The 11,074-nt window shown below is 37.1% G+C and overlaps 1 long non-coding RNA gene across 2 annotated transcripts; it reads left to right on the top strand.

The window, feature by feature from the left end:
• Nucleotides 1-6,467: 6,467 nt before the first annotated feature.
• LOC141377937 (uncharacterized) lies at nt 6,468-10,731 on the top strand. 2 transcript variants are annotated; one of them, XR_012391126.1, is made up of 7 exons: nt 6,468-6,639; nt 6,776-6,863; nt 8,806-8,889; nt 9,006-9,060; nt 9,160-9,235; nt 9,310-9,486; nt 9,824-10,731. It is a non-coding gene; the product is annotated as an uncharacterized lncRNA (long non-coding RNA). The 2 variants fall into 2 exon arrangements; XR_012391127.1 differs by having other exon boundaries at nt 6,469-6,639; nt 9,175-9,235.
• The last annotated feature ends 343 nt before the right edge of the window (nt 10,732-11,074 follow it).

Consider the following 11,074-nt stretch of genomic DNA (forward strand, 5'->3'; position numbering starts at 1 on the left):
GGCAAAGCTAATGAAGCTATTGATTGATCTGTCTTGTCACGGGCTCCACTTTTCAGCGTCTATCTCTTCTCTGTCCTTTCCATCTCTTTCTGTCAGTAAGTGAATTCAGGGCAGACGAAAGTGCTGATTCGGTCTTCATGTGAGATAAGCACATAATAAATGCCACACAATGTCAAAATTATCAGTGGGAATCTCAAGTTTTGTCCTGACTAAGTTTGCATGAATATTAATCATGCTGGGTTGTAATTACTGTTCTCCCAAGGTATTATAGACTGCCTGGGTCTGCATATGACAACAACATATTGTACTGAATAAAAGGGTTTGCTGTTTGTTCAAACTACTTATTTAAAATGAGGTGCGAAAACACTATTATTTTGGTTTTGTTTGGGACAGCTTCAATGTTTTGCGTTCAATCCACTTAAACTTTTAAAAACTATTAAGTAACTTAATGGGCTCTATTTTGACGTCCAAAGCGCAGGGCGCAAACGCATTCAGGGCGTGTCAGAATCCACTTTTGCTATTTTAAGGACAGAAAAATCCACTTTGCGCCGTGGCGCATGGTCTAACAGGGTTGAGCTTATTTTCTTAATGAGTTATAGGTGTGTTTTGAGAATAAACCAATCAGAGTCTCATCTCCCATTCCCGTTAAGAGTCAGTTGCGCTGCTCCATAAGCGCATTTGCTATTTTCATGACGAACTTTGTAAGGGTAAAAACTAGGGATGTAACAATATTGTAAATACCGTCATACCGATATAGTAATTTTTTTCAATATTACCGTAGGTGCATGACTCAATAAAACTATATGTCTGAGAAAAGTTTGCTTAGGCGAATGAAGCGAACGGGAGGTAGCATGAACTACAATTCCCATCAGCCCAGGCGTGGCCATCATCCTTTGCGGTCTGTTGTCACTACAGATCCAGCAATGTGGAAATGGAGTGTGCTGCTAGTAGCGGGGATGAAAAAGAGCTGGAAATGATCGAACCTAAAACGGGTTTTAAATCGGATGTGTGGAAGCATTTCGGTTTCTCTCTAAAAAGATACGAAAAAGGAGAAAAGGTGACAAAGACAAAAACAGTATGCAGGCACTGCCAGACTGTGGTGAAATATAAGTCGGGGAATACGACTAAAAACAGTCATGGGGACTGCAGAACACAGCACACTTGTTAGATTGATGCAGACATTGACTTGTACCGCAAAGAGACCTCTATCTCACTCATGGCTTGTCCTGTCAAGTGGTGGAAAGACAATGCACAACGTTACCCACTGCTGTCAACCTTGGCTAAATCATATCTCTGTCCCAGAAACCTCAGTCCCAAATGAGAGTTTTTTTTTTTTTTTTTTTTTCTGTTGCAGGGGACATGCCCAGAGATCCCAGCTTTCACCAGATTATAGTTATATGATCATTTTCCTTAAAAACCCATCTCTATCTAAGTGAGTGAGTGATTAAATGTTGAATGTGATGAGTTTTCAACAATACTAAATTGACAATTTATTTTTTATATGGTTTAATAGTTTTTTGTTATTAAGATTAAAAAATTGAAGTTCCTGTTTCGAAACTTACAGATAGATGGCTAATATGTATGTCATTGATATGTTCAGTGCTAAGGTAAATAAACACTTTTGGCACTTTTTTCGAGTCTTCATTAGTTTTGTTTTTCCTGTAAAGTATTCAATAAATACCGTACCGTGCCATTCACACCGAGGTATTATCGTACCGTGAAATTCTGATACCGTTACATCCCTAGTAAAAACTGAACGCTTCACTAGAGAGAAAACAGTTAAACAGAGCATCTACAGCGCGAGAATGAGAGATGAGCCTCCTCATTGTTTACTTTCGCTTTCACTCTCGTGGATAGAGAAACATGTTCTATGCATCGACATCTATTAGCCCATAAATAAAATAAAATAAAAAAACTATTTCTAAATTCAGTTCTTATTTACAGCAAACGAATAAATGAACAATAATAACGAAGTGTGGTCAAAAAATTTAGTTATTTAAAAATACACATGCTGCGCCCCATGTGGTCTTATGCTGCATTTACACCTTACGCGGAACGCGCGATAAGCGCGAGTGATTTACATGTTAAGTCAATGCAAACGCGTGAATAGACATCCTGCGGCACGGTACGTGCAAATGACATGGCGAAAATGATGCGAATTGCGTGGCGTGAATTGAGCGTTTTGCGCGTTTGACGCGCTTAACACGCGAATCGATTGAGTTCGAAAAACTGAACTTCAGCAGACATTCGCGCCGCATAAACCAATCAGAAGCTTGCTCTTGTGGGGGCTCAGTCAGAAGCACCGCTGAAAGTCTCCATCATCCAGGTTAAGTTTCTGGAGGAGTTTATGAGCTCACAGAGCTGGATGCACCTCTGAAAGAATATAGTGGACTCAGACACGACCCTAAACGTATTGACGCTGTTTTTCAGTCTTCATAAAACACATAAACACTGTTATTTTCTAAATGAAATCCTTGTTAGCCATTTAGCAATGAAGCTAGAGTCACTGGGCAGACAGAAGCCCTGCCCATCACGCGAATCTGTTCTGAAGTGAATTTGACGCGTGAACGAATCGGTTTTGACACGCGAATAAAGCAGGGTATGACGCGCGAATGAAGCGAGTAAACTCAAATGTTCACGCGGCTATTTACGCGCAATTATCGTGATTTATCTGCGCGTTCTGTGTCTGGTGTGAATGCAGCATAAAACCTGACAGGTGGGCAAATATAAGCTTGTTTTTACTAAAACAAATATAAATATGCATATAATAAATATTACTGCTAATAATAATAACATTATACAAAAGCAAATTGCTATGAATAAACTGAAAAAGCCTCCCGAGATAAAGAAGGCATGAAAGTTTGGTTTTTATATTCATGTAAGCTAGAAAATAATGATTTTTGTAATATTTTAATCCTTTAATTCGTTTTCATATGTAAAGATATTTGCGTATTGCTGTACATCCTGTGAGTATTTAGCAATGTGTATGCGAGGTGCACAACTAACGCGCTCTGCGCTGGACAATTGACCATATTTGATCTGGTCTATTGAACAATCTATTTTAGTTCCTCAAAATAGCAACGCGCCAGCAATGCGCCTTAACACGCCTCCTTTTTCAGATAAGAACGCCTATGGGTGCACATACGAGCGCAATACAAAACGTCAAATTGACTCTTGCGCCGAGCTGAAACTAGCAAACAATTGCGTCAGGTCCCATTGCGCTAGGTTATTGATAGGGCCCAATACCTTCCAGTTGTTTCAGCCTAATTTTGTACAGTGTTTACAGTATAGTACCAGTCAAAAGTTTGGAATAATTCAGATTTCTTATTTATTTATTGTTTGAAAGAAGTGTCTTGTGCTCACGAATGCTTTATTATTAATCTAAAATACTACAGTAAGTGTTCAGGGGATCTGTGCATGGAAGAAAAAGCTAAAAGTTACAACAAATATTTAATGTCATCATTCATTCATTCATTTTCTTGTCGGCTTAGTCCCGTTATTAATCAGGGGTCGCCACAACGGAATGAACCGCCAACTTATCCAGCACATTTTTACGCAGCAGATGCCCTTCCAGCCGCAACCCATCTCTGGGAAACATCCACACTCATACACTACGAACAATTTAGCCTACCCAATTCACCTGTACCGCATGTCTTTGGACTGTGGGGGAAACCGGAGCACCCGGAGGAAACCCACACAAACGCAGGGAGAACATGCAAACTCCACACAGAAATGCCAACTGAGTCGAGGTTCGAACCAGCGACCTTCTTGTTGTGAGGTGACAGCACTACCATACTGCGCCACTGCGTCACCTAATGTCAGTTATTAGAGTTATTAAAACTATTATGTTTAGAAAGGGGTTTAAAAAAATTCTTCTCTCCGTTAAACAGAAATTGGGGGGAAAAAATAAACAGGGGGGCTAATAATTCTGACTTCAACTTTATCTTTAATGAGCCTAGGTTGGAGAAATCAAATGTAAAATAACATTGTAAAGTCTATAAATAATCCAATAACATGAATCTTCATCAAAGTTACAAATGGTACCATTTTATTTGCCTAAATATTTGAACATGCGTCAGATATAATCCTGACTCGACATTGCTCATCCTGCAATGTAAGTGTTGCTTGCAGATGAGCACATTGCGTTATCAGTGCTTAAACGATATATTGTGCAGCCCAAAAACATATTGTTGTTTAAATCAGAAAAACACACACACAGCACAAGTCTCACAAGAGTTCTGTGCATGTGTTATATAAGTATGCCATCTTGCAGATCCTCGGAAAAGTCTTCAAGAAGACATCAAAGGAGCTGAGAGAGGGAAGCATCTGCATTTGCTGATATACTGAGCACACAGCAGCCAGCCATGCACTCTTTATACCTGAGAGAGAAACACAGCTCTTCTCCTCCACTTATATCTGCATACGACAGGAAGACTGATTAGAAACAGGAAAAACCCCCAGATGTTCTGCTGCATGCTAATGCGGGCAATTTCACTTGCTCTTTTTTTCTTTTCTTCCTTCTCTCCTTGTCTTCCGCTTTGACACTACATCACCTTACTTGCAATTATCATCACTTATTCTGCGATCTCACCCTATAGTAGGTTTGAAGTTTGGTTTCTTTTGCTGTTTGACATGCGCTGCGGCTTTATTCAGGGTGAAAATGATTACTGACGTGGTTTGACACCGATTATCAATGACTGATCATTGGGGTCTGCTCTTTAAATAGTGGGAATTAGTTTGCATTTCACATTATGGCGGAACAATACTGAAAAAATTGCGATATTTAGATTTTTTTTGTCTTGGTTTTATATAATAAAATCATTTCCCAGAAATGGCTTGAATAGCTCTTTTTGGAAATATGTAATAATTTCACATGGATTGTGGTGATTTTGTAGATTTTTGCATTTGCATAAAATACAATAAAAATGATTGATCCCTGTGGTCTGCTCTTTAAATAGTGGGAATTAGTTTGCATGTGATATTATGGCTGAGCAATACTGAAAAAATACTGGCATTGCAATATTTAGTTTTTTTTCCCTGTGATTTTGCTGCGATATATGAATGTAATTTCCTCAGGAATGTTTGAAAAGCTCTTTTAAATAAATAAATAAATAAATAAATAGTGGATGATGGTTTGGATTTGATATTAAAGTATGGCTAAATGATACTGAAAAAATACTGGCATTGCTATATTTAGTTTTTTTTTTTCTGTGATTTTACTGCGATATATGACTGTAATTTCATCAGGATTGTTTGAAAAGCTCTTTTAAATGAATGAATAAATAAATAAATAAATAAAATAAATAAATAGTGGATGATGGTTTGGATTTGATATCAAAGTATGGCTAAATGATACTGAAAAAATACTGGCATTTCTATATTTAGCTTTTTTTCCCTGTGATTTATACTGCGATATATGAATGTAATTTCCTCAGCATGGTTTGAAAAGCTCTTTTAAATAAATAAATAAATAAATAAATAAATAGTGGATGATGGTTTAGATTTGATATTAAAGTATGGCTAAATGATACTGAAAAAATACTGGCATTGCTATATTTAGTTTTTTTCTGTGATTTTACTGCAATATATGAATGTAATTTCCTCAGCATGGTTTGAAAAGCTCTTTTAAATAAATAAATAATAAAAAATACATAAATAAATACATAAATAAATAAATAAATAGTGGATGATGGTTTGCATTTGATATTAAAGTATGGCTAAATGATACTGAAAAAATACTGGCATTGCTATATTTAGTTTTTTTCTGTGATTTTACTGCAATATATGAATGTAATTTCCTAAGTATGGTTTGAAAAGCTCTTTTAAATAAATAAATAAATAAATAAATAAATAGTGGATAATGGTTTGCATTTGATATTAAAGTATGGCTGAATGAAATGCTGCACTCTCAGAAAAAAAGGTACAATGAGGGTACAATTTTGTTCCTAGAGGGAACAAAATATAAAATTGTACCTTTAAAGGTCCCATATTGGTCCTTAGGGTACAATTTTGTACCCAAATGGGCTATAAAGGTACAAATGTCCAGATTTAGGTTTGAAAGGTACATTTTTGTACCTTTTATAGCACATTTGGGTACAAAATTGTACCGTAAAGGACCAATTTGGCACCTTTAAAGGTACAATTATATATTTTGTTTCCCTATAGGAACAAAATTGTACCCTCAGCTCATGATAAGATCAAGACACTATATAACAATAATTTAAATGTATTAATACTAAACATTAATACTAAAATACATAATTTAAAAATATAATAAATAAATAAATTGATTGAATTAAATATTTTAATAATTATTTTTTTCATGTATTTAAATTACATTTTTTCTCAAAAATGTTAATAATTTAATTTATAATTAAATGTAATTTTAATCATTAAAAACGTAAATACTGGTCTTTGCTTACTGTTTAAGTCGCTATAGTATATATGGGATGTAGAATAAACCATGCAGAGTGACAGCATCTTCATACAGGTTGTGATGGTGCTGTCTCTTTAAGAATTTGGCTTGAGACGTTATAGTAGTGTTTGTTACTGAGGCGGTCGGTCGTGTATGCTGGCTGTTTACACAGAACTTCGCACGCTTTTCAAAGAAAAGTCTATTTTGGAGTCCACACTTTTCAGGTAAGAATGTATTAAAGATATATTTTCAGTCTCATTTTTACATGTGAAGCCGTGTTCTGTTGATTTTGTCTGACTCTCTGGTCTCGGCTTTCCCCCGCTTTGTGCTCCGGGCTGGCTGGTGTACGTTGGCCTGCAGGATGGAGTTTGCTAAGATATCTGCAGCTTATTATAGAAGTTAATACAATGTGATATCGAAGTCACCGAGGGACATAACCTTATAGACGGTGAGTACTATATGCTGTTAGTTTTCTCGGTGTAAAAGTTCCCTTTATCGCCTACGTTACGTATTCGCGCCTTATATGTTACGTAACTGCTTTATTAATAAGTGTTGCCACGGCGGAATATAATCGCAACCCAGATAGCAAAATACACTTGGGCCAGTTGCGGCTAGATTCTCGCCTGCCCGAGTCGGGCCAGATGCGGCGGCAGAAGCGAGCCGACGCTGCCGTAACCATGCACCGGAATCGGGCCGTGAGTAACGCCTGTTTCACACCGCAAGCGTCAGCGGCGCGTGAGCAGAGCGTGAGCAGCGCGTATGTCGAGCAGTAGCAGCACGCAGGCGTTTGCCTTTCACACCAGCTGCGTCTGCAGCGCGCAGCTCTTCGGCAGCTGCTGCTGAGATCAACCTATCTTTGTCTATTCTATCTAGTTACCCCTCTATATACAAATACACTTTTTAAACTTTTCATCTGCACCAAGGCCCCTCCTATGCTGTTTCATTAACCTGCAAATGTTTATTTTACAAATTTTATAGATCAAATAGTACTGTATGCTTCTCAATCTAACTTATATGAGAAGTGTCTACAGTCAGAGGACAATCGCCTGTGATATCATGTCATTTGTTTTTTGATTATCAGGTTGCTGTAGACCTCGTTATAATCATATTTATACAATATAGTTATAATGATATTTATACATGATCAAACTAGTGTTACTTTCTCCGCTTCAGTGATGTCCAGCGGCAGAATAACAGCTCGTTAATTCATGCTCGTGCAGATGATGAGACGGACAAAAGTAATTAATGCATGCCATTCTTTTACTTATTTTCGTGTTGTCAGATTCACAGTGCAAACAGCTCCCGGTAGGAATAACTCGAGTGAACATAAAACAAAGCCGATTAAAACTTTCTTCCTCTGCTCAGCTGCACAGAACACAGCGAGCTCACATAATCCAGCATGCGTGTCGCACTACACTACCCGCAATACACTTCGCTATGGACTACAAATCCCGTAAATATTCCATTTCCCCTCTCCTACAACACTAGTGTGCAACTTAAGCAAAACTGATAGTAAAATTGTTTTACATTCAGTTTTGTAGTTCGGGCCTAAATAAATGTTTGTTGCCGTTTTTAATCGTTTTAAGTTCATTTGAATGACTATATATAAACCATTTGACATTATTAACGCATTTATTGGGTAAAATTGCTAATTTTTACTGGCATTCAATGTGTTTTAGTCATTATCAATGCACTGTCACTTTAATTCAGGGTGAGCAGCGCGTCAAAAATAGACCCAGCGCCGAAACTATCGCTGCACTGCTGCTTCGGCGACGCTCACGCCTCGCACTGACGCGCTGCTGCTGCGTGCGGTATGAAAGCTCTAATCTGTTAACATGGACGCCGAAAACACACGCGCTGCTCACGCTCTGCTCACGCGCCGCTGACGCTTGCGGTGTGAAACAGGCGTAATGTGCGGTGTGGCCCAGAGCTGCCGCGACTGAAGTCTTCATATACCTTGATATAAAACCTTTTGTTATTAATACTGGAATTTGTAATTATCAATAATGTTTCATATTTTGAGGCCATTTTCTAGCCACGGTTGACCGCGGAAATGTATTTTTAGAAGGTTATATACACCGCCATTTTGTGAAGAAAAATCACAATTTTGTCACCGGCAAAGCGACTGATTATGTAAACGTGGCTAGTTACAAACGTGGCGTGTGTATGCTTGTACATATACAAAATCATACATATCATACATATCTTCGTTTCAGTGTCTAAGTTACATTAATGTTGAGGAGTGTCCACAAACTCTCATGTCCAGAATTGTTGGTGCTTTACTATTGTTTAACGTTATACTTATATATAAATAAAATACTATAAATAAATAGTTATTGCTTTATCTTATTGCTTTCCTGAAGTTTATGAAGTTTCCAATTGTCTTTCAGGACAAGATTGAACAACATAATGCAGCCTAACAGCATCAGACCAATGAAGGCATGTCATATGAAAGCATGGCTCAGTTACAAGATGTAAGTATGTCTCATTATCTATACCATGGTTTTAATGGCTTACATACTATTTTAAATTTGTAGGTTTTTACTTACAACAATAATTGTACACCTACGTGTTTAAAATTATTTTCTAGGTTTTCATCGAAAGATGAGAGATCAACTGAAGAATGCTATGGATCTGACTCTAAGGTACTCTTTCTAAACTTTCTCCACTTGATTAATATTATTAAATTCTAGCTTTGTATGGATTCCCTCATATTTGTTTGTATGCCACATCTTATGTTCCAGGAATTGATTTTACAGATTCACTTCTCATGTTGCCAGCCTTGTTAAGCGAGACACTTCAACATTTCGTTGTGCTCAGGTGCGTATGTTGTTTTCTGTTTAGTATATGCTGTGATAAATGCATTTTATAATGCTTGATATTCTTTATATTAGGATGATGCAGTGGGTAGTGCTGTCACCTTACAGCAAGAAGGTCGCTGGTTCGAGCCTCGGCTGGATCAGTTGGCATTTGTGTGAGGAGTTTGCATATTCTTCCAGTGTTCGTGAGGGTTTCCTCCAAGTGCTCCGGTTTCCCCACAAGTCCAAAGACATGCGCTATAGCTGAATTTGGTAAGCTTATTTGTCTGTAGTGTATAAATGTGTGTGTGAATAAGTGTGTCTGGATGTTTCGTAATACTGGGTTGCAGCTGGAAGGGCATCTGCTGCATAAAACATATGCTGGATAAGTTGGTGGTTCATTCCACTGTGGCGACCCCAGATTAATAAAGGGACTAAGCCAAAAAGAAACTGAATGAATGAATGAAATTTATATTAGTCTTTTAATCTGTGATACTTTTTTTTTTAAATCAGTGAATATTAATTATTTTCCTTTCTATGCATGTTGATTTTCTCTTCATCAGTGATAGAGTGACTGATATTAATGTAATTGTTGCTTTGTCATTTACAGGGAATCATCTTCACCACATCCAACAGTTCAAGTACAGGAGGACACCACCGACTGGACAACTGTGTTATCAAGACGAGTCACGGCAGTCTTCAGAGTTGATGGGATTGCGATTGGCCGGGCTAATGATGTGGACGAATATACATTTTTGACATATCCATCTTATTAGAAGATCACCTTTATGTTTCTGCAGTGGAATGTTTTGAATGAACTGTGGACAGTGACAAGCCTCGATCTACTCCAGTTACCAGAGTGATCAACCTTGTTTTTTGTTTCTCTACATGCTCTTGGGATAATCACAATCAAGTTAATCCAGCACACTGCTATCATTCATGCATAAAGCACATTTTTAAATAACTTGTGGTCCTAATGACTATCAAAGAACATTTTCCAGTTATGAGTGCTTTACATGTCGTGTTTATCAAAAGCATAAACGCATATTGTGTTACAACAAATTACAACTCCACTTGAGGATGATGAGGAGTAATCTACTGATGTTGAGGAAGAGGCTACTGATGTATTTGGTTTTCTGCACTGTTGAAGCAATTTATAGAGAAACTATGCCTTCATTCTGAAATACAGAGAAAATTTTGATGACAAATTATTTATTATGACTGAGTATTTTGACTCAAGACAAATACTTTGGACTTTATAAAGTGAAGTACTTGATGTAGCCTGTGTAATGTGTTTATAAATCTTAAACAGTATTCTTGTGGTCTTTGTATTAAGGGTAGATTATATACTGTACAGTGAGTGAACAATTTTTATTTGTTTTCTAAATTGTTCTTTTTACTGTTTTACATGTCTGCTTTATATTTACTGTGTAATTTTATTTCTTAACACATTCAGTTGTGAGTTGTAATGAAATATTTCTACATTAATAAATAAAAATGGACATCTGCGAATCGAAATATTTTATTTATTTATTTGTGCATGCAGTCACCAAAGGATCAAAATGCCTGGGTCAGTACCCTGAAAATGCTATTTAATATAAAAAGGTACATTTTTGTACCTTCGGTGGGGGTACAAAATTGTCCCTTAAAGGGTACAAATGTAGAAGGTACAATTTTGTACCTTTAAATAGAGGTACAAATTTGTACCCTTAAGGGTACCACCCCAGTGACGGGCCATTTGTACCCTAAAAGGTACAATTTTGTACCTTTTTTTCTGAGAGTGTGGCATTGCTATATTTGTTTAATTTTTTCCTGTCATTTATAATGCGATTATCCATCTGGGGTCTAGGGTGTTTTGGGA

The sequence above is a fragment of the Danio rerio genome, chromosome 15 (assembly GCF_049306965.1).
Source record: "Danio rerio strain Tuebingen ecotype United States chromosome 15, GRCz12tu, whole genome shotgun sequence".
NCBI lineage: Eukaryota > Metazoa > Chordata > Actinopteri > Cypriniformes > Danionidae > Danio > Danio rerio.